Source organism: Mirounga angustirostris, unplaced genomic scaffold, assembly GCF_029215605.1.
Source record: "Mirounga angustirostris isolate CCGP_5_RB_7025 unplaced genomic scaffold, mMirAng1.0.hap1 SCAF_5, whole genome shotgun sequence".
In the NCBI taxonomy this organism is placed as follows: Eukaryota; Metazoa; Chordata; class Mammalia; order Carnivora; family Phocidae; genus Mirounga; species Mirounga angustirostris.
In genome coordinates, this window is record NW_026991713.1 from 78001292 (window position 1) to 78026465 (window position 25174).

The following is a 25174-nucleotide window of genomic DNA, read 5'->3' on the forward strand; positions in this document are numbered from 1 at the left end:
CTGTGTCTCTCTCTGTCAAATAAATAAAAAAAAAAAAAAAAAAAAAGAAGCAAGGCTGTAAGGAATACCATAATGGTGGATAAGGCATTCTGTAAGCCCACAGATTGGTAGTTTTGGCAGAAGCATTGCATGTAGGGAAGGCAAATCCATATCTAGAGTAAGTGTCTTTTCCAGTAACAACAAATCACTGCCACTTCCTTGATGGTGGCCCTCCAATATAATCCACCTGCCTCTAGTTAGCTAGCTAATCACCCCAGGGAATGGGTCATATAAGGAATTCAGTGTTACTCTCTGCTGATGACAGATTGGGCACTCAGCATTGGCTGTAACCACACAGGTCTTGATGAGTGAAAGTCTATATTGCTGAGCCCATGTGTAAACTCCATCCCTGCCCGCACGGCCATTTTTATGCATGAATTCACTGGACAATAACAGGGTTGGCTGGGGAAAGAGGCTGACTGGTATCCACAAAATAGGTCATCTTATTCCCTTGATTATTAAAATCCTCTTCTGCCGAGGTCATTCTTTGGTAAGCATTTACACGGAACACAAACATCTTCACATATTTTGTCCAGAGAGGTCTATCTACATACCTCTTCCCCAAATTTCCTTGTTACCAGTTTTTCAATCATGTTCCTCCCAAGTCCCTGACCATCCAGCCAACTCATTGGTCATAACCTATGAAATAATACAATCATCCATCTGGCCACTTCTCCTTCTCAGCAAAGTGAACAACCAGGTGCACTGCCTAAAGTTCTCCCCACTGAAAGGATTGGCCTTCACCACTGTCCTTCAGGGATACCCCAAAGAGGGGCCACAGGGCTGCAGCTGCCCACTTTCAGGTGGTACCTGCATATCATGAAGAACCATCTGTAAACCACATCTGAGTCTTTTCTTCCTGTCAATTAACCTTAGGGAACTTCCCATGAAGCCATAGGTGCAGTCTCAGAAAAAGGATGATGCTAGCAGAGCAGGGACTATGGGAATTTGAGTCCCTTCCTCTTGCAATGCATTGTGTCTTCAGGGCCTGCTCAGGCCTGATTAGATACATAGTGCTTCCATTTGACAATGGAGTACTGCTGTGCATGCCCAACTTTATGGCCTGGTGGGTCAGATAACCACCCACTTAGTACTGGGCAGCTCAGGTCACATAGTAACTTGGTGGCCCACAGTTAAGCAGAATCTAAGACCCAGCAGCAAACCAACAGCTATTTCTTTATAAAGGCATAGTTATCTGCAGAGAAGGGCAGGCTTTGGTCTAAATCCTAAGGATCTGCACTATGATTTACCTATCGGGGCCTGCTAAAGGCTCTAAACAGCATCCCTGTCTACCACTGACACTTGAAAGACCATTGGATCTGCTAGATCATACGACCCTAGCAACAGAGCAACTTGCACAGAAACCTGAACCTATTGCAGATTAAATGTTCCGGGTCCCAGTGAAAACTCATTTTTTGAGTCACTCAGTAAATGGGCCAGAGTAACACACCCAAATGAGGAATGCATTTAAGGGTTCAGTATCTCCAGCTTCATCAGGGTCTTCCCACATGCCCCTGTATCAAATTTCAGAAACCCATTCCTTCCCAATTTATGTCCTCATTACAATTTATTAGTTTATATTACTCTCATCTACTTGACTGTGAGATTCTTGAAGACCAAGTAACATTTATTTCTGTATCCTCCAGTGGCTAGTACAGGTACCTAAAATATAGTCAGGGCTCAATAAAGATTTCTACTGAACTGAATTTTGCTTCTCAACACATCCCCCTTGTCCATTATTTTAACTTTTATAAATTCAGTTTTGACAGTTGTTAAATCCATGTTTATGCATTTATCAAAAGTCTTAATCTGCTAATTGTGCCCTTTAACAGAGATAGACATGTTTACCAAGGGAAACACATAAAGGACTCTTTTGCTCATTTTTTTCCAAGATGATATAAAGCTTGTTCTAATTGCTAATTTTAATTTCTTCTTGAAATGAAAGTACCACTATCATCACCAAGATCATTTTTTTCATCTGATCCTGACTTTAGTATCAATCACCTGTAATTTTTTCACTTCCAATACTTAGTAATTGAGAAAAAAATCATCTATGAAAGACTGGTAATGCATAGAGATTCTAATTCTTCCAGAAAAACATAATATATGTGTTAATGAAAAAAATAATCCTCATGTCTGAAGCACACTTAAATTGAGTATATCCCTGACAAACCTGAATCCTTATGAGCAATATTTGAAGGACTTTCCCTCTTCACCATTTTAGCTAAAAATCCAAGGCTTTCCCATAGGGCAATCTAAGTACTACCAACATTTTTTATATGCCATATTGTCAGAATCCTATAGAAATGTCAACTGATGCTACTTCTCTATGAGTAAATATATAATCAAGTCCAAAAAAGGCTAGCTATTGGGTGATGGCACTGACATTAGTTTAAGTTTTATTTACTAAGTTCATTCAACTGCACATAAGTATTTCTTTAATTCTATATAGATGTCTTTGGTTGGTATTTTTATATTTTATATTAACTAGACACCACAGAAGAATTAGCTATACTTCTAGAAACCCACTCTATCACCTTCAACAACTTTATGGTGAGCCTTCAGCAGCAATATACACTACCCAAACATGGCATATCTGTCTGGTGATAAGTAAATAAATACCTAGCCCAAAACTACACAATTCAAATATAATAAGAGGAATAAGAGAAAATAGAAGAGATGCATCTTGGAAATACCTAACCTGACACCCCTTTGTGAAAAAATGAGTAATACATACATACATACCCAGGGGCACCTGGGTAGTGTGGTTGGTTAAGTGTCTGACTCTTGGTTCTGGCTCAGGTCATAATCTCAGGGTCATGAGAGTAAGCCCCACGTTGGGCTCTGGACTCAGAGCAGAGTCTGCTTAAAGATCCTCTCTCCCTCTTCCTCTGCCCCTCCCCTCCATGCTCACGCTCTCTCTCTCAAATAAAGAAATAAATCTGTAAGTCAAAGATCTCATTTTCATTCACCCAATAATTATTTAATGAAAACCAACTACATGCTACTGAAGAATATAATGATCAATAAAGCCACTGACTTAGATTAAGAAAGAAAATATCAATAGATAATGTAAACTACAATAAAGTTTAAAAGTGTTGAGATCTCATACCCATCCCCATGCTTTCATCTCCTCAGATGCCTTGGATCCTTCTTCAGAATGTCTTATCTATCAGCTCCCCTTATTCATCATTCATTTTCCCTTCTGTTCATTAACTCAACAAATATTAACTAGCACCTTTGATGTTCAAGACCCCTGCTAGGTGCTAAAGATATAATGGTAAGCAAAATTGGTCCTTTCCTCATTGTACTTACAGTCTGGCAAAGAGAGAGAAATAAGCTGTAAAAAAATATGCAACCACATAGGTGTTGCAAAGACTGAGGGGAAAAAGGAATCTGAACTTCTCTGGAAGGTCAGGTAAGGTTTCCTAATAAATGGAAGCCTTGAGTACTTGCCTCCGAAGGCAGAATGAGTAGGAGGCACTTCCAGTTAAATATGGAGCACTGAACATCCATGTTTACTACCATTCTCTTCTAAAATGCCACTAAAATGACAGATGCATGAATAGGCAATTCACAGAATTACCCACGTGATCAATAAATATGTGGAAAAATGGTCAATCTCACTAGTAATCAGGGACAGAGATATGTTAGTGACAATGAGATTTATACCCATCAGATTAGCAAAAAATACAAAAGTAATTATACCAATTATTGGCAAGAACGAAGAACCACTCTCAGATATTAATAGTGAGAGCAAAATGGGAACAGTGGCTTTAGAGAATAATTTAGTAGTATCTAACTTGAAGATGTTCTTACCATAAGAACCAGCAAATGCTATGGCAGACCCTAGAAAAATTCCTTCATGTGCATCAGAGAAGATGAAGAAAATTCATTGCCATGTTGAGGTCCATTTGGAGAGACGAAATTAATAATTAGTAAAAAGCCATTCAAATGATAAAGCGGTATAAATGAAAAAACTAGTGTCATATGTATCGACATGGATAAATTTCATAAACATTTTACTGAGTAAATAAAGTAGAGAGCAGCAAAATACGTAAAATATTTAACAAAAATATTTAATAAAAAAATTTCATAGACCCACTACCTCACATAATAAACAATAGTTATCTCAAAATGGGTCAATGATGTAAGTACAACAACTAAAACTATAAAACTCTTAGAAGAAAACATAAGGGCAAATCTTCATGACCTTCATTTGGCAATGGATTCTTAGATATGACACCAAAAGCACAGGCGACAAAAGAAAAACTCACTATATTGAATTTAATCAAAATTTAAAACTTCTGTGTATCAAAGGGCATTATCCAGAAACGGAAAACAGGGACTCCTGAGTGGCTCAGTCATTAAGCATCTGCCTTCGGCTCAGGTCATGATCTCAGGGTCCTGGGATCGAGCCCCGCATCGGGCTCCCTGCTCTGCGGGAAGCCTGCTTCTCCCTCTCCCTCTCTCTGCCCCCTCCCCTGCCTGTTCTCTCTCAAATAAATAAATAAAATCTTTAAAAAAAAATCTACAGAATGGGAGAAAACATTAGCAAATCATGTATCTAATAAGGGTCTAGTATCCAGAATATATAAAGAACTCTTAAAACTCAGTAACAAAAAGACAAGCAACCCAATTTTAAAATTAGTAAAAGAACTGGATAAACACCTCTTCAAGAAAGATATAAAAATAACCAAAAACACTTAAAACATTGCTTAATATCATCATTAGGGAAATACAAATCAAAACCACAATGAGGTAGCAGTTCACATCTACTAGAATGAGAATGGCTATAACCAAAAAAAAAAAAAAAAGGAAAATACCAAGTGCTGATGAAGATGTGGAAAAACTGGAATCCTCATACATTGCTGGTAGGAATATAATATCTACAACCACTTGGGAAAATAGCTTAGCAATTTCTCAAAATGGTAAACACAGAATTACCACATTAACCAGAAATTCTACTCCTACATATATGCCCAAGAAAACTGAATACAAGTACACAAACAAATACTGGTACACAAATGTTCATAGCAGCACTATTCACTATTGTGAATAGTTATACACTTTAAAATGATTAATTCTATGTTATGTGAGTTTCACCTCAATAAAAAAAAATAAAATAATCAATCAAAAAGAAGTGTTTAAAAAAATGTTTGAAAGTGTCCAGTGCAGTACCTGCTACATTACAGATACTTAAAAACAGCTATTATTGCCTCTATTATATATTGCTCTATATATCACAATATATCATTGCAGTAATTGGTCCATAAACACAGGTAGTCACTGTATTTGTGATACTGACATAACTGTCTCAATTCCAGGATCTTAACCTCTAAAATTTACTTTCTTACTACAACTTTGTATCCTTCTATTAATAGTAGGCTATCATTCCCACTGAATCTGCCATTCACATCTATTGAAACCTCTAGTATCCCAACCTCTCTTTCTCAGTCTATCAATAACTCCTCCTTTGTAACGCCCAACTTAGTTACTACTGGTAAAGCTTTTGTCTTGATGTCTTCCTTGATCGCTCTTTGTCCTTCTAAATGCCTGTTTCTTTTCCGTATGTCTAACGTGGTGGTTTGACACCAGTAAATACACTCAATAGGTGGTAGACAAACCAACCCACAGGCCAATTTTTGGGCTTCCTCAATTGAGACTAACCAGTCTGAGGAACAGAAAGAAAAAAGAATGAAGAAAAATGAACAGATCCTCAGAGACCTGTGGGAACCCATCACGCATGCCAACATATGCACTACGGGCAGTCCCAGAAGAAGGGGGAGAGAAAGGGGCAGAAAGAATATTTGAAGAAATAATGGCCAAAAACTTCCTAAAGTGTACTTCCCAAAGTGTACTTCCCAAAATACACATACACACACACACACATCACCAACAGATGGATTCTGAAACATTTTATAAAGTGGGAAAAAAGTATATGCTGATTAAAGAATCAGATCCCAGGCTTACGATTCCCAATCCACCACTTGAACAACCTGCTGAATTATTCTGATCAGATGAAAGTAACTATGATGATAATATCCATGGCCCTTCTATGTGGGAGGAAAAAATCTCCAAAAATTTCATGTATGTGTTGTCTCACTTGTTCATAAGATTTTTTACTCTGAAGTAGAACTTTTGATTTTGCAGGAATCACACAAAGTATTTTGTAGGAATCACATGATAAAACATTTTGCAATCTGACTAGATTCTAAGTGGTCAGAGGACTTCTCATCAGTCATATGGAAATCACTTTTTATGTTCATGACTGTGACACTGAGAATAACCTTGAGGCACTACTTTCTTCTCCTGTTGATAACAGGAGAAGCAAGATCATTAACACCTAACTTTGGAACTATAGAAAATAAACTCAAAGCATCAATGAAGATAAAGTCTCCTACAAAAGATTCTTGCAACAAAAAGTACCACACAAGTACCCTTAACCAATATGACTGGAGGAAAAAAAATCAAATAAACTAAATAAGCAAGAGATATTTTACAACACCAGTCACTTTAAGCAGAAGCTAGTCTTAAAAAGAAATTAATAAAATGTACCTCTTCTGCCTAACAGACAAAAGAAACCTAAAATACCTAAATGCCTCATGAAAACCATCAGCAGTTAATAAACACTTTTTTCCCATTCTGCAGAAAATAAAATAAATACTCATTTCAATTTGTCTTGTGATTCATGGCAAGTAGCCCATTTAATGCCCTTCTGGTATTATAGGCTTATTTTCAATTTTTCATACCTAATTTGGGCAAACTGTGAATAAAGGTTGTCTTTATCAAATTCATAATTAAAATAATGATACTTACTCTCACTTTTAACCATCTTGTATTGATGTAGTTTTTTAGTATTATTCATGCAAGCCCCTGTCTATCACTGAAGCACAGGCAGAGATTAATGGATCTTGCATAATACTGCAACACTGTCTACTACAACTGTAGAAGTTCTGAATTCTCGTAATATAGAAGTCAAGCATTTTGAAATGATCACGCAGACCCTCTCTTACCACAGGATGGACACAACATAAAAGGTGATTTGGCTGGTCTCTCCACTATCTAGGCCTACTTTTGGTAGGAGATGCACATGGTCAATGATAACAAGGCTGGAAAAGGGAAAAGAACGTCGTCTCTGAATACCAGGAAAAAGTGATTTCACACTTCACAAAATAGTGGTTACTTCATTCATATACTTAGTCTATATGATCTATGTTTGGACTGCATTATGTAAATACCAAAATGTACATATCCTTCTAAGGAAAACAGCTTTACGAGAATTATTATATGCTGCATCTTAAAGTGAGTAGCATCATCTCTATTCTTCATCTATTAAACCTGTAATTTAAAAAAATGCTTTCCATTTCAAAATTTTAAAAATTGTGATATCCCTTGCTAGTAACATTAAATGTATCCCTAATTCTTTTTTTTAAACACTTATTTATTTATTTGAGAGAGAGAGAGCATGAGTGGGGAAGAGAGGCAGAGGGACAGAGAGAAGCAGACTCCCCACTGAGCAGGGAGTCCGACGTGGGACTCCCTCCCAGGACCCTGGGATCATGACGTGAGCTGAAGGCAGACGCTTAACCGACCAAGCCACCCAGGTACCCTTAATGTATCCCTAATTTTTTAATAGGATTCTATGGCATATAGCTAACAAAAGTCTTTGTACCACTTTTTGAGGATCTGACAGAGAAGGAGAGGAGGTACAGGTAAAGAAATTTCTAAATTTAAAATTTAAAAACATAAAAAGACAAATTTGGGTAAACTTTTTAGAAGTGACTGATACTGTCTCATGTTGAATTATTAATTTGTTTAATGAGTTTATTTTAAGCATCAAAATTAAGACAGATTCAGAATAAACACAATATATACAAAAAGCTTACAAGAACTTAGTGTTGGTAGTCTATGAATAAAACAAGATTCAGGAAGACCTGTGATCAAACCCCAGCTCTACCACTTACTATTAATGCAACCTTGGGTAAGTTTGCTCACTTGTCTGAGACTCAATTTCCCTGGCTATGAAATGGGAAAAATACTACCTACCTCAAAAAGTACTGGTTGGAATTCAATAAAACAAAATAGAGTCTCTGCATGATGCTAGACTCAAAGACTACTACAATTTTTATCAAAAGTAGAACGTGAGTAGTATTTCACATGACACAAAATGCACCAGGAATTCTATCTAGATCACTGGCAACAAAATAACAATGTTGGTGGAAAAATCATTTAATTATTTTAGACTCTAAACCTATAAAAGAAATGGTTTGAACTAGACATGACTTTCTAAAATTCTAGAATTCTACCTTAAAGTGATGCCCAGAAATTTTGCTCCAAAATTTATTACAATAAATAACCCAGAGGAAAAATTCTAAGAACATCAAATGAAACAGGCAGTGTATATTAAGAATCTGAAAAAATTTCATGCACTTTGAGTAATAACCACATTTTTAAAAATCGATTAAAAGAATCTTACCAGAGTTGTGTACAAAAAGATGTTTAATGTTAATTCTAATTGGGAAAACTTAACTATCTTAACCATAAATCAAGAACTTACAAATCAAGTTCTCAAAAAATTCATGACATAGTAAGCACTTATAATATAATGCTGAATGTAAAGGGAAAAATATAAAACAATATTTACAGTTCTATTTCTTAAATGTTTGTAAAATAAAAAGACTGAAAGAAAAGCCAGCAAAATATTAGCAGACGTTATCTCATATTAACAGAAATGGGTTAGCTTTTTTTCCATTGGATTATTTCCCAATTTTCTTCCATACAACTATGATTTCCACAATGAAAAAAAAAATACAATAGTCATATTAAAAAAAAAAAAAAACTCTCAGCAAACTAGAAGCTAAGAAAACTTCCCCAAGCTGATGAAAACTGTTTACAAAAAACCTACAGCTAATTATTTAATGGTAAAAGACTGCATGCCTTACCCACCAAGATGAAAAACAAGGCAAGGATGCCTGCTCTTACATGTCCTATTCAACAGCATACTGGAGGTCCTAGCCAGTGCAGTCAGACAGGAAAATTAAATACAGCTGACCCTTGAACAACTCAAGGGTTAGGGGTGCCAACCCCCTCATGTCAAAAATCTGCATATAACTTCTGATCGAATGATAATTTTAATTATAAATTATATAGTTCAATAAACCTAAATTTTAAAGGACACAGGACATGCCCTTTTGAAAAATACACATCAGATTAAATGAGCTAAACCCATCTCACTGAGTTTGGGGATAGGGGAGACTGAGGAAACCAAAATATCCTTAGAAATACTGCAAATCAAAAAAAACCAACTTATCATCAAGATTTATCAGTAAGAAGAAACAGACACTGATAAAAGAATTAATCTAAAGAGAGTTGCCTTTTTCATTAAGTTCCGGTTGTTTGGACAGAAAGTAACAAAATCTGATGAGCTTACAAGAAAGACCATAAGTCACAAGGAACAGGCTGATAAAGGAGCACTGTGATTATGAGCCAGAATTTGGAAACAAGTTACCTAACACTCCCCTTCCAATTCACTAATGTCAATACTCTCATCCAGTCCAATGCACTGCCACCCCAAATTCTATTAAGAGAACTATAATAAACCTTAAAACAGCTTTCTTTATTTATAACAATCCTACATGCTTTAAAAATCATACATCTACAGCTAGGGGTACAAGATAAAAATGCCTCTTACTAGGCAAATTCCTATTTAACCACTTAACCTCCAGATCAGCTAATTCCTTTTCCTTTTTACTGTCACCAAAAAAATATATTAAATAAGTGCTGTCCCTCTGTGATGACTCTGCAGTTTCTTTTTGACTGTTAAGTATTAAGATGATTACAAAAAGCTCTAAGAAGTTTTGAGCTTATGACTCCAATAAGAAGATACATTTTTCCATGTCATAAAAGAGGTAAATTGTAACTTCCATCACTGTTTATTCCATTTGGCTTATACTGTTGCTAGGATACCAATTCATAATAAGATTTCCAAGCCCACGGAACAACTTTCCTAGCCAGCCAACTTTGTAACCAGGGCGATTGTGGACCACATAATTTTCTGGCTCGCCAGCACCACAAAGGTGCTCTCTCCCTGGCATCCCCCGTGCTCCATTCACCTAACAGGTACAGTAAGCATCGCCAATTCCTTCACTGCAACAGAAATTGTAGCACAGGGCAAACAGGATGATTAGAAGCGTAGAGCTCTCTGATGTCCGAGAACAAAATGAATCTATTGTCACTCCCTGTTCTCCCACCCAGCTAAATAGTCTGGGTATTTTGCCTTAAACCGTAGGGTGAAATGTTAGCCCACTCCAATCACTCCACCAAGGAACATGCAAACACTACTCCCAAAAGCCATCACCCAACTACCGCCCGGATAAATATTTGGAGAGGAAGGTGGCATCAGTATCTGTACAGTTCGGAAAGGAAGGGAAGGAAAGGAGTCGGAATTCTTAAGGGGCCGCTGAGTCACCTACAGCTGTGGCCAGGACTTCACCCTCCAGGAAATCAGGCTCTGCCCCAACTCCCACCACGGAAGCAAGTGAGAGAAGCAGCAGCAACATCATCCTACCAAAAAAACCTCCAGCACTGCTTTTAATAGTGTTACCACTCCTTAAAGTGAAGCCAGAAGTAGGTTTCACGTCCAAAGCTTTCCAGCACAGTACACACCACGGGCAGATGGAAGAAACATCTTTATTGTGGGGAAGGGGGCGCACTTAGAGGGATGAAGGATGCCTCACCACTTGGAAAGTTACTGGCTCCGGCCTTAATCCCAAAATGCCACTTGTATTGCAACATGTGGCCGAGGTCACTACAAAAGACATGTGGCTGACGGACGTTGCAGACGGACGTCACGCCGGTGTACAAAGCAAAGTGAGGGGGAAACATAAATCAGGCTCCATCGGTGAAAACCCGGCAAGGATCTAAGTCTCCGTTCGGTGGGAGGTTCGGTGACACAATAATCACGTGTACTTGTCCGTAGACGTTCGGAAATACTCGATTCTGGAACGTGCAGGGGCCGAAACCAGCCGGCAGAGCAAGTACCGGTCGGCACCGGCGGCCGGGTGAGCGCGGTGCCGTCCCAGCCCGAGGCGGGTCACGCCTCCGACTCCCGGTCCCGGCGACCTCCGGGGGCGAGGCGGAAGCCTGGCCGCGCTCCCCGCCCGCGCCCAGGCCGCCTCGGGGCGTACCGCCGGCCTCGCGCGGCCCCGGCCCCCAGACCCAGGCCCGGAAGGCGAGCGTCCGTTTACCTGCTCCCCGCTCTGGCTGCCGCCGCTGCCGCCGCCGCGCCGCTCACCCACGCTGCCAGGTGAGCCACCCAGCACACGGCCCCTCACGCGCACAGCCGGGGCACGACCCCAAACCCTTTGGGGGGGGGACCGCGACCCCAGCCACACAAGTTGGGCTAGCCCACGCACCACCCGGCTTCGAACACCTCTGCCCCCGGAAGTTGATTTCCTCCAAAGCCCGCCCGAAGCTGCGGCTGTCACTCAACGCCAACACGTGCGTCACGTGGCCCGAGCTGGCGGGGGGCCATCTTCAGAGCCACGCCTCCAATGCTTGACTAGTCCACGGGGGTTGCCTTCTGAAAAGGGATGACGCAGGAGCTACCTCCTGTTAGTTATAAGTTGTCGTTCCTCGTGAGTGACAGGCCCAGTTTCGATGCCTAATGCATGCAAATAAAACCATCCCCAAAATGATACTCCCATCTGGGATTCTGTAGGATTGTTCCTGAGAAGAGCCACGCCTGATCTTTTCACCACTTCCAGGCAGAGTTCAGTGAAAACGAATTTAGCCAAATGCCTGACAGTAAGTACTCAAGAAACAGTTGACTGGACAACTATTCCATTTCATCTTTGCGTATCTGAACTCTCAAGCGCGGGGATGCACCTAAGCCCAGAGCCTCTCCAGACCATAGGACATCAGTCAAAGACTGCTCAAGAATTACTTTTGTACTTGGCCCCAACTCCAGATCATAGCAATTTATACATGCCCTCTCTGTTTCAGAGAGAGTTTATTTTCAGCTGCCAAGCCACCCACTTTTTGCCAAGCCTTCAGTCAAATAATGTCTCCTGAAGAAAAAGAAAAGAGAGTGACATAACTATCAGGGTTTTATTTGAAAAGAAGCATGATTATATAGATTTTTTTGTCCATTTCAAAGTGTCAGTAACTGTTAAAGAGAAACAGTCAAATAGCTGGTCACCTGTTAAAGATTCTTCCATCTTTGACAGGGGAGGGATTTGAGGACCGTTCATTTAACAATTTTTTATTAAATGTATACTTGGCCTGCTGGCAATGAGAAAATGGACTGGATGCATTCAAGATGTTTGCCTTCAAGGAGTTTACAGTCTAGTGAGAGTGAGAAAGACAGACAATCTGGGAACGTTGAGCATAAGTCTCTGGAATATTCCCACCATCATATAACAGGCATTCTTTAACATTTTGGATGTTATTTTTCTCATCTTTCTACTGAACAAAATTGGTTCAAGCCTTTAATCTCTGCTGTGTACTGAATGTGGAAAATGTCAGCAAGTAATCCTAACAATTCTCCAGTTAGTACAGGCTTATGTGGTTAGGGAGTAGCTCCAATACTGAGCACAAATGTCACTCTTCTACACCCACTTTTTCTGTCCGCCATTGTCGTGTGCACAGTGAACAGGTTTCTATTATAGCAGATATGGTGCTTCCTTACCCAAATTTATTTACCTATCTACTACACCACTAAGACCGCTTTTCATTTGTATCTCTCTCAATCTACTCATTTGTCTTCGTATATGCAGCAATATCACAGTATTTAGTGATTAGGAGGTATTCAATAAATTGTGCAACCATCACCACAATCAACTTCAGAACATTTTTCTCACCTCAAAAGGATATCTCATACCCTTTGTCAGTCACTCCCCATCCGTTAGACAAGCACTAACTCACTTTATGTCTTTAGATTTGCCTATTCTGGACATTTCACATAAATGCAATCATGCAATATGTAGTCTTTTCTGGCTGGCTTCCTTCACTTTGCATCATGTTTTCAAAGTTCATTTATCCATACATCGATTGGTGGACATTTGGGTTGTTTCCACTTTTTGGCTATTAGGAATAATGCTTCTATGAACATTCATAGGAAGCATTTATTTTGTCAAGATAACATTTTCATGGGTATATATACCTAGGAGTGGAATTGCTGTGTCATATGCTAATTCTATGCTTAACCTTTTGAGAAACTGCCAGACTGTTTTCCAAAGTGGCAGTATACTAGCAATGTGTGAAGAAGGTCCTAATTTCTCCATAGTGCCTCTTATCTCCTTAGAACTTAAGTATATTAGAACTGATGGCTCTATTACTTGTCAGGGTATTTTTCATAAGCCATCTTGTATTATTATTTATCTTTGTTATGTATGTATCTGCAGGCTGCAGGCCCATTACCCTAATAGACTGTGACCTTCTGAGCTGAGAAACATGGTTCCTTGCCCTCAAGAGGATCAAGTTTGGAGAAAGATATCAACAATCAAATAGAGTAATAACAAGCACTGAAATCAAGTTTATTTTTAAAATATGGAGGAGGAGCACCTTATTCAACCTGCATTAAACAGGAAGTACTTCTCATAAAATGTAAAGCTCAAGATGAATCTTGAAGGATCAGTAGGAATTGGCCAAGCTAAGAAACAAAGTATGTTCCAGACAAAGGCATATGTATCTCCTTGCCTACAAACTGTGGAGGTAAGTATAGTGTGTAGGTAGGTATAGTGGAAGCAAAGGTGGTGATGTGTGGGAATGTGGTAGGAGAAGTGGGAACTGTAGATAGGTCAAGATGGATGGAGATTAATGGATTATTTAAGCGAGGTTGGGGGGAATTACTTCAGCAGCAGTGCACGGGATGGATTATTAGATAGGGAACAGGTTTTTCTCTGGAAAAACAGAGAAGCCAGTGAGAAGACTGATAAAATAACTAGGATGAAGAATTATGGAAGCCTGAGTTGAGGTGGTAGGTAGCCATGAGATTGGCAAAAAGGATTTGAAAGCAAAAATATAGGCAAGAACTGACGATGTATTCCAGGTTTCCGATGCTATTCAAAGAGGTAGGGGATTCAGGAGGAAGGTGATACACTTGCTGATAAGAATAGTGAAACACCACAATTTACTACTATTGAAGTTGATATGCTGTTGCAGTCACCCACAGAAATGAGATGGATGCCCACCTAAAATTTGGTTCGTATTTCAAGATTTCTGATACCATGCATGCACCAAGAGGGTGTAAGAAGGTTTATTAGTCACATAATGAGACTTTCTAGGAAGAGCAGGAAGAGCATTTTGGACTTCTCAAACAAGTCCAAAATGGCTGGGAGGGGGTGCAGGGAGGTTGGGAGAAAGACTGGCCCTTATGGTTTTTATGGTGGCTAGGGCCATGATACTGGGGTGAAAATTCCTACACAGGAGCCAGGGCTTGTGTGGCCTGAATTACCACTGGCACCAAAGAAGGGAGCACCCAGGCTTTCTTATCAGCCTGCCCAGATGTGGGGCAAGAGGGCATGATGAGGGCTTGAAAGTTGTCAACCGTTAAACATCAATTATGGAATCAAAGTCTTCATTACCTATGTTTAGGGTTAGGTTTCGTTTTGTTTTGTTTACTCCAGCAAGAAAATAATACAATTTTTATGTTTTTATGTGCTTTGAAAATGATTGTAGTGGACACTTGCCTTCTCAAAATTTGTTCCCCTCTTCCCATATTGTGCAGCACACACCTAAGCAGTTTGGGTCGAATTAACCTCACCCTTATCCCAAAGTTAATCCAATCAGGTTAATTCTGACCCATGATGTTCCCTTGGCCACAAATGGTTTGGGATTGAGCACCAGTCTTAGAACTTTTGCCCCAAAATTGTGTGATGTGCCTCCCGTTCTCCCTCTTGATGTGAATGAGAAAGCATATGATCCTTGTTGCTGAAGGCAGTCATCTTTTGACCAAGAAAATGAAAGAGAAATGGAGCTGAAACCCTAATCAAATAAATAAAGATCTATACCATTGTATATAAGCAAAAGGATGTAAAGTACAAACTGTGAAATTTTTAAATAAGCATTTTTCTGGCCCCTTTCTCCACTGGTACTACATTGTTCCATTATGTGAGCCTTCAAATCAAATCAACATAGAGTTTGACTTTTTTTGCTACTGATCCTCAGTATTGAATACTGAGTAGTGTATTAAATGTTGGTTAAGTCGATTTGAATTTTAAATGTGCACATATGTGTTACTTACCTTACTTTATACTCTAATTGTTGTCAGTTGCCATAATCTAGAATTCGCACTTTAGATGTATTCAGCTGGCGTTTAATCAGAAAGTCTGCATTCCAAACATAGCAACAATAAATGCTTCTGGTATCATTATCTTCCATTAACACCTGAGGCTTTGCTAATCAATGGATCTTTTTTTTTTTTTAAAGATTTTATTTATTTATTTGACAGAGAGAGACACAGTGAGGGAACACAAGCAGTGGGGGTGAGAGAGGGAGAAGCAGGCTTCCTGCAGAGCACGGAGCCCGATGTGGGGCTCGATCCCAGGATCCTGGGATCATGACCTGAGCCGAAGGCAGACGCTTAACGACTGAGCCACCCAGGCGCCCCTGCTAATCAATGGATCTTATAAATGGGTTTTCATAAGTGAAACTATGGGTTTTCTCTTAGTGTAATGACTCTCATTGAGGAACCAGTGGTGTTCATGATATATAGATTGAATAAAATATTTCAGAGATAGTCCCTATCTTGCATGACCAAGGTTATAAAAAGTAAACTCTGTAGTCTGCACTTTCAGGAACAGCACCATTCTGACCTCAGACAAAGATGTTTAAACTCCTAATACTCTTCAGTATGCCAAAGATGGAACAGTTTAATTTCTGCTTAACTAAAGGGAGAATCATGTTCATTATGGAGGTGACTGCAGACATCATGTTAATTATGGAGATAAGGAATAAATTATTTGTGCCTTTTCCTCCCCACTGCAAGTTCATATTTAGAATATTCCTAACACAGATGCTATTAAACTGAGATCTCAGGATGGGCCATTAAATTAAATTCAGACTGGCAGAGTATGAAGGCCTACTAGGAAAGAGAAATTCCAAGATACAAAAGTTGGACTACACATGGTCTCTGGCCATTGTCACTTGCATATAGAAGTAACCATAAGGAAATAGTTCAAAAACCTAATATGAATGGGAAAATATATTGTTAAATAAACCTCAAGCCTGACTGATAATAACTTGTGACTATTTAATCTGAAGATAATCCTCAGACTTCTACATTCAACCTAATAGGAAATGAGCTGCCAAAATAGTGTGACCTCTTAAAAAGAGCATCTTCCCCAGTGACCAGCTCAGATGGGGCCATAAAGGACACTGAGAGCAAAACAGTACCTGTCCAGAGAACCCATACCCCTGCCATCAGGAGTCCTCACTATTCCTGTCTGCAGAATATGACAAGGATCAGTGACTACTATGTAATGTTTCCAGATATACTCTTTTTTAAAAAAATTTTTATTTATTTGACAGAGAGAAACACAGCGAGAGAGGGAACACCAGCAGAGGGAATGGGAGAGGGAGAAGCAGGCTTCCCACGGAGCAGGGAGCCCGATGCAGGACTTGATCCCAGGACCCTGGGATCATGACCTGAGCAAAGGCAGACGCGTAATGACTGAGCGCCCCCCAGGAGCCCCCCAGATATACTCTCTATAATTGAAAGTTTTCATTGTAATTACTTTGTCCTTTGTCTTCCATTGCATTTTGCACTTATTGGGAGTAGGTAACTTGTCACTGGTTGCTAGAACGTAAGGAACTCCAGATGAAGCTAAAACATTTTGGAGAGACAGAAAGAAGATGTTCAATAATTACAGTTACTAATTACAGTGTTTGGTCAGAAAAGGGTACACTACAGTGGACGTGGTAGTTGTTATCCAAACATGAATTTCACTCTTTCCCCATTGTGTGGTATACAGGTATATTGGGTGAGATTAGCCCTAAACTTTTCTAATGTTATTCCGATCAGTTCAAGCCAGAAGTTACACCCAACCATGCCACAGTTAGGGGCGTGGTGGGCAGACCCAGTCCTAAGTCAATCATAGCATTACCCTAACCATAAGAATCAAGGATCATCCAACAAGCACAAAACTCAGGACCATTGTTCAGTGGTTGTTAGAAGGAACTCTCTATCTTCGTGAGGATGTAAGTGAAGAAGCATGTAATTCCTACTGCTTTTAACAGTCATCTTGTGACCATGAAGGAAAACAGTCTGAGGATAAAAGCAGATACAGATTGTAGAACAAAGCTGATATAATTCAGAGAAATGGAGCTGAAGCTTTGATTAAATCAGTTCTAAAGTTTCTCTCACCTCCATGGGACTTTTCATTTATCTAAACAATTTCCATTTATTATTTAATCCAGTTTGAATTAGGTTTTCCCAAGTGTTTTAACTCGTAGAAGGATTTTGTATCTCTAGCTTCATATTAAATGTCAGAAAATGAGTTGTCATTTTCCTAAAATGGAAAAGAATTTTCTGCCTTCTTCCCTTTCCCTTTGTCAATGTTTTCATGCCAGAATGAGATTGAAAATGATATACTGTCCCTGAGAGCAGTTCTTTAAGATTCATATGATACTCAGCTTTCACATTAAACCAATGGAAACTACTTCAAATATGTATTTGTAACATTACATATAAAAGATGGAAAGAGTAAACTGTGAAAGTCTTTAATAAGCACCTTACTGCCCCCTCCTCTAATCAGGTCTCCTTTGAATTCTATGCAGCATCTAACTCATTTATGAAATCTCCATTATATAGGAGATACATGATCCCTAACCTCACAATCATTTGCACATTGCCATTAGCTACCATTTTGGTTTGCACATTTTGGCTTGATTAATAACTGGGCAAGAATCATTCCCTTAATGTCTAAAAAGCTTTTGCAAAAAAAAAAAAAATGCTTTTGTACAGCGAAGTAAACCAACAACAAATTGAAAAGGCAACCTACTGATATTTGCAAATGATATATCTAATAAAGAGTTAATATCCAAAATACATAAAGAACTTATACAACTGAACACAAAAAAAATATGATTGACAAATGAGCAGAGGACCTGATTATTTTTTCAAAGACATACAGATGTCCAACAGACATATGAAAAAGTGTTCAACATCACCAATCATCAGGGAAAATTGTGAATCAAAACTACAATGAAATATCACTTCACACCTATCAGAATGTCTAATATCAAAAAGATAAGAAATAACAAGTGTTGGTGAGGATGTGGAGAAAAGAAACCTTCATGCACTCTTGATGGGAAAGTAAATTGGTACAGCCACTGTGGAAAATAGTATGGAGGTTCCTCAAAAAGTTAAAAATAGAAGTACAATATAATCCAGCAATTCCACTTCTGGGTATCTGAAAAAAAAAAAAAAACAACAAGAAACACTAATTTGAAAAGATGTATGGAGCCCCACTTTGTTGCAGCATTATCTACAACAGCCAAGATGTGGAAACAACCTAAGTGTCCATAAAAAGATGAATGGATAAAGAAGATATGATATACATATACAATGGAATATTACTCAACCATAAAAAAGAATGAGATCTTGCTATTTGCACCAACATGGATAGACTTAGAAGGCATTATGCTAAATAAAATAAGACAGAAAAAGACAAATATCATATGATTTCACTTACATATGGAATCTAAAAAACAAAACAGGAACACTCATAAATATAGAACACAAACTGGTGGTTGACTGAGGGTTGGGGGTGGGGAGATGGGCTAAATAGGTGAAGGAGATAAAGAGATACAAACTTGTAGTTATAAAATACGTAAGTTACGAGGATGTAAAGTACAGTATAGGAAATACAGCCAATAATATTATAATAACTTTGTATGGTGACAGATGGTAACTAGACTTGTTCTGATTCTTTTGTAATGTACATAAATGTTCAATCGCTATGTTGTACACCTGAAACTAATATAATATTGTATGTCAACTATATGTCATTAAAAAATATGAACTGCTTCTATTATTATCTCAGTGCCTAACACACAAAAGAAGTCCCAAGCCAGAAAGAGACACAAAAGAAGCCATCATTTCATCCATATAATCATTACAATAAGTTGATAAAAACTAATTTACATGATCAGTTGCCTTTAACTATGATCTCAAAATAATTACTCAGAGACGGGGCGACTGTAGATGGAAAGCACATGTGTCCACTCTACTTCCTTTACTCTTCATTATATCCTTAAAAAAAAAAGTCAGTGAAATTTAACCTCCTAAAAACATTAAAAATCAATGCTGGAATATTTTTTATAATTTGGATTAATTCTAACACCTAGATTATTCACATAGTTCCCAGTGCTTACATGTCACATCTCTGGCTGCTAAACACTACTTTTTATGATGATATTGAAAAATCAAAAAGTGAGCTAGGTTTTGTGTCTATATTAAACCATTATATTGCTTTCTTAGAAGTTACTCTACCACTTTTGCAGATGGAGCAAGCAATACTCTGGGCAAAAAGCCATGCAAGAGCTGCTACAGCAAAGATAAATTGAGTTTAAATTAAACTTTTTCAAAAATTTTGGTGCATCACAGAATTAACATATCATGAGAAAACTCTGAAGTTTGAAAAATGGAGTTTAAAAGAACATGATGGAAGCCCACTCAGCATTCTCCTGAGAGTTTGATCACTCAAGTTGACCAGGAAAAGCCAAGTATTACATATGAACAGTGGAAGACTCTTCCATTTATTTTTCTTCAAGTCTTGGATATCAAATAATTCTAATGATAAAGAAAATTTTATGTCCTTATTCCAAACTTTAACCTAGCATAGGAGGGAAAAATCATCGCAACATCTGAAAGAATGCCATTACATCTGCATTCTAACCAGAAGAAAAAAGGAAAGGAGGAAGGGAAGGTAATACCTCTTCTTTTTAAGTGGAGGGCACATAAGTGGAGTCTGACTCTGCCTGTGCATTTCTTATATTGTCAATTCAGGAGTACTTGGCAGCAATGTAAATTATAAATAAATAAAAGACTAGTCAATTTTTGCTTTGATAATAATTTTCTAAGTTCAAAAGTATAGTTATAAGAATATAAAGTTATAAGGATATTAAGGTACAGGGTGTATCAAACCTGCAGTGTCTAAATCTGTTTCTGGCAATAAGCCACAAACCCACTGCTTTTCGGGGGGAAAGGTGAATTCACTAAAAGCTAAGGCATTGTTTTGCCTGTTATTCATATTATAAGATTTTGTATGATTTTAAGATTGTAATACCTTTATCAGAATCTTTAAGATGTGTATCTTTTTTTTTTTTTTTTTTGAGCGAGAGAGGTATAACATGCACAGGGTGGGGGGAGAGGGTGAGGGAGAAACAGGCTCCCCACTGAGCAGGGAGCCCAATGCAGGGCTCAATCCCAACACCCTGGGATCATGACCTGAGCCAAAGGCAGATGCTTAACTGAGCCACCCAGGTGCCCCATTAAGATGTGTATCTTAAACCCCAACATAATTATAATAGTTTGCCTAATTTTTCTACCAAAAGTTACAATATAACAAATTTAATAATGCCTTTAGATAATAATACTACCTAAAGATTAAGCAACAATAAAATTAGCTTTTACCTTAACAAAGTTATTTTTTTTGTAAAATTCGGTTTATGAGATACCCCAAATCTAGGTTCTTATGAAAATACTTGATAATCAGGCTCCTGAGTAAAATATGGATTGTATGAATCCTGTTACAAGTATGAGCAATGTTTTCCAGTAAAATGTTATGAATCCTTGATGTCTATGTGATTATCTATTGCATACGCAACATGTTCCCCAAGTTTATAATAGCATAAAGACTTATTGTTAACAATCTGTAGTGACATGAATATGCTTTACAATCACTACATGTAAGTGTAAGATAGATAAATAGTTCCCAATTATATGTATATAAAATATACATGCATTGAGACTACCAGTCACTGTCTCTTTATAAAATTTCACTCCCCCATCAATCTCAACAAAATTATTCTCTGCTGACTGACTCTTCAGACCATTCTTGTGGTCTTCATTCCAATTCATAGAGTCTTCTTCCTTTACCCTCTCCTTCAATTAGCTGTCTGCAAGTTTCCATCCTTTGTTCTCTTCTCACTCAGATTTAGCCATTCTATGTGGGTAATTGTTTCTACTCTCCACAGACTTTGTCTCCTTAATACAAATGATTCTGGAATAACTGGTGTCTTCTGTATAAAGTCTTCTTGCTCAGTCTACATTAATACATCCTACATGTCCACAAAACTCATTCATATTATCCACCTTTGATACCATGGAAGTTTTTTTTAACTCTGCAGCCCAGAATTATCTCTTGAGCTCTGTATACACTTTACAGCTGCCTACGGGATATGCACATAGATGTCCCACAGGCAAATTACATGTTCCAGAACAAACTCATTATCCATTCTCCCCAAAACCTTTTTATTCAACCTTGCTTAATTGCTTTTGTACAATCTGCATTAGTTAGGACACTTAAGTTTCAGCAATTTTAATGAAGCCTGGAAAATACTAATGGCTTAAACAAGAGAGGTCTTGATTTCTATCTCACATGCAAACATAAGCATAGTAACCCAGGGCTGGTATGATGGCTCCATAGAGATCCAACTGACCCTCCTTACATCTTGTTACTCTCTCATTTTTAACACATGGCTTTCTTCATGTGGTCTAATTAACATGCTCCAGCTCCTGCCATTACATCTGCATTCTAACTGGAAGAAAAAAGGAAAGGAGGAAGGGAAGGTAATACCTCTACTTTTTAAGTGGAGGGCACAGAAAACATACATTTCATTTCAGTTCACATCCCATTGACTAGAACTTTGCCACATAGCCATGCTTAGCTACAAGGGAAGCTGAGAAATGCCCTCTTCAGCTGGGCAGTTTTTGTGACCTGCTAAAACTCAGGGATTCTATTACAAAAGAGGAGGGGGATAATCTATACTGGAAAACAACCATCAATCCCTCTTTCATCCAGTACGGTAAGAAACCCTTTAACCCTCTCTCCTCTATTTCATTACTGCTACTGCTTGTTAATATGTATTTATTCTTCCCATGTGAATGTACACTGGATGGTTTCTGATCCTATAATCTGAATGAGTTAGGAAAAAATGCATTCACCAAACCATTGGCTACCTTCTGTGTACCTAAGGCTGTATTTTTCACTCTAACAAAGTGGATTAACTCTAACAAAGATACCACATCTGGCATTATCAGTAGCTGTGATCAGATTGAGCTTGAGATGGTCTATGGTCATCTTCCAGGACCCATCCAGTGGGGACCACCACTCATGCATCCTTTAGATCTAGGGTCAGCAAATTTTTCTGTAAAGAACCAGATATTTAATAGTTAGGCTTTGCGGGCCATGCAGTCTCTGTTGCAGCCAGTGAACCCACTATAAGCTAAACCTTGGACAGAACTCCCATCTTTTTAACTGCCTTTCATATGTTTCTATTCTAATTGGGGGCCCTGATGATGTGTTAGGCTGCCTGGTATCAGGAAGTCAACTAAGACTCAGTGTCCAACTATTTTTGAAATGTTTGGGTACATATTTTCCTGAGTAAATAGACTTTGATCTCTTTTGGGAAAAACTATGGGAATCATAACCAGGTATATTTGCCATGGTATAACAGGGTTCATCTCCATGGGGACCCAGCCATTTTGATTAATGGATTCTGGGTCTGAAAACTGACTCAGATCCATAACCTGGGCTAGGGATTATGATACTTACATTGTGGTGGCCACTCAGCCTCCCGGGTATCCATCCTTGATTTCTTCCACAAGTACATGCTGAGTGATTCCACTGTTACTGCCCATCTATTTGCCCCCAGGGTTGTCACATTCTATTAACATTTTCCATAACCCTGTGAGCCCTGGCTGCCATTCTGACCTTGTTGGTCATTGGAATCATTGAAAACCTCTGGCTTCTGGCAGTTAAGTGCCACTTCCTGGCTTCTTTGTTTCAGAGTCCAATCATCTCCTTTGCCATCAGTGAGTCAAGTTCTATAATGACCTCTCCTACTATCAACTCTGGCATCACCAATCTACTGTTTAGAGATGCTGGTGCTTTTCTCACCAGCATATTCTTTATGGCCTTGGTAAGTTGCATGTCCAATGGGTCTTCCCATGGAACATATTCATACTGCCGGCCATATTTGTGTATCCATTCCAGCCTGCCTATTTTCCTGAGCCTTTACCCCCTTTACCACTCTTCCGTCATGGCAATCTTAGCATTTCAATTTTGCTTAACATGGACCATCTGTCTTGGTTGGCATTTAACCGTCTTTGTAATTCAGCCACTCTGACTATAAAGTCTTGGTCTTGGTCCTGAGCTTTCTGCAGCCTCTCCTTGCAGGAAATGAGAGCTTCTTTGTATGCAACCAAAGAGGCCTCCTTAACTTTCCACCCAGTTTTTTATCATTATCCTTCTGTAGAGCTGCTTAACAATAGCCATCCAATCTTATTATCTTTCTCAGCTACTATATTCTCCATACATCTCAAATAGCTGATTCATTTGCACAATTCACCAACTGAAAATTTTAACAACTGGACCTCGTGCCAAGGGCTCTGTGTGTTCCATGTACCACCACTGATAAGGTTTTTATTGCCAGAAGGCAAGGAATGGCTCAGGCCAAAATCCTATCTTATCTCTCTTGGACAACTTTTAGTACTAAATGTATCAGGTTGCATCCTCAGGAAGCATAAGCTGGGATAGAATTTATTATTATAGAATTATTAGGGGTCATACCTTAATAAGAAGAGAAAAGGAAGCAGGATTGGGCAGAGGGAGAAGATTAACTGTGATGAAGACATAATAGAGCTTCAGCCAACCCAAAAGGAAGCTCTGGAACAAATATGCCTTTCAGAGTTCTCCATCAAATCAAAATGACCAGATCTTTGTAATACCACTTCTCTCAGTCACAGATGCAGATTGCCCTGGGAAGGGTACAACCTTTGGAAAGACAGCTCTCCGCACCTGAGCATATCCTAAAAGAGCTGACAGCTATAGATTTCTAGCTGTACTTCCTACAGTTGAGAAGTCCTCCTTGAAAGAAAACCTGGTAGTGCATCTCTGTATCTAGCACATTCAACCACTTACAATTTTCTCCAATGGCTGAAGCATTCTCGTCCTTGTGCCTTTGAACATGCTGTTTCCTCTTCCAAGCATACTCTTCCTCCTCAGAAATCTGAAATTTTCAGGCTATATTAGTTGCTCATTCTCTGAAGACTGATCACATATTATTTATGCCATTATTATAGCCATTCTCAAGCTATATTTTTATATATTATTTTTATATGTTTATATTTTATATATATGTTTATATATTCATATCTCAATAATTTACTTACACCTTTGCCAATATTTTGTGAACTCTTTGAAGATAAGGATTATTTGTTTCATTTTTGTATCCTTAACATCTAAAACAATGTCTTTCACAAAAGAAATAATTAAATAAACATTTCCTAAATAAATGAGAAACTGTTTTTACCTTATCCATTTTCCTATCTCCTATGTAAAAATTAGGCCCCAAAATATTTAACTCTTTTATTTCTCTATTGCATTTTTACACAATTTTATTTTATTTTATTTTATTTCATTTATTTTATTTTTGAGAGAGAGCCCAAGTTAGAGGAATCGGGGGTGGGGGGGGTAGGTCAGAGGGAGAGGGAGAGAGAGAGAATCTTAGGCAGGCTCTATGCTCAGCATGGAGCCTGATGTGGGGCTCTATCTCAGAACCCTGAAATCACAACTTGAGCTGAAATCAAGAGTCCAACGTTTAACTGACTGAGCCACCCGGGCACCCCATTTTTACACAATTTTAAATTAATGACAGACTAGGTAGTAACATTAGAATCTAGATACTCAGTTCAGACTAATTCCCCCAGCCTTGCATTCATATATTTTACTGACTGAGAGACATTTTCTTCCGACTGCCTCAGGACCTCGCAGACTCTACATACCAATATGTTCAAAAGGGCATGCATGAATTTTTTTTATCCCCAAACCTGCTTTTTCTTCTGGACTTTCTGTCTTCTTTGATCGTGCTACATAGTACCACAGGTAGAAAACTGAGAGCTTCC

General features: G+C 38.5%; 1 protein-coding gene and 1 long non-coding RNA gene across 14 annotated transcripts in view; one reads left to right on the top strand and one right to left on the bottom strand.

Moving 5' to 3' along the window:
* The window catches only part of CCDC91 (coiled-coil domain containing 91), a 347484-nt gene extending 336055 nt beyond the window's left edge, over window positions 1-11429 (bottom strand). For 7 of the 10 annotated variants that reach the window (XM_064591467.1, XM_045873693.3, XM_064591466.1 and 4 more), the window contains exon 1: window positions 11289-11429. The gene's annotated coding sequence lies outside the window, so the exon portion shown is untranslated. The remainder of the gene's footprint in view (window positions 1-11288) is intronic. The other 3 variants (XM_064591463.1, XM_064591464.1, XM_064591465.1) reach the window with 3 other exon arrangements.
* The window catches only part of LOC135364448 (uncharacterized), a 37864-nt gene continuing 23898 nt past the window's right edge, over window positions 11209-25174 (top strand). The window contains exons 1-4 of one of the 4 annotated variants that reach the window (XR_010411567.1): window positions 11209-11347; window positions 13446-13755; window positions 19549-19973; window positions 24011-24513. This is a non-coding gene — a long non-coding RNA (uncharacterized LOC135364448). Of the gene's footprint in view, window positions 11348-11761; window positions 11848-13445; window positions 13756-19548; window positions 21174-24010; window positions 24514-25174 lie in introns of those variants that run through there. The other 3 variants (XR_010411565.1, XR_010411564.1, XR_010411566.1) reach the window with 3 other exon arrangements.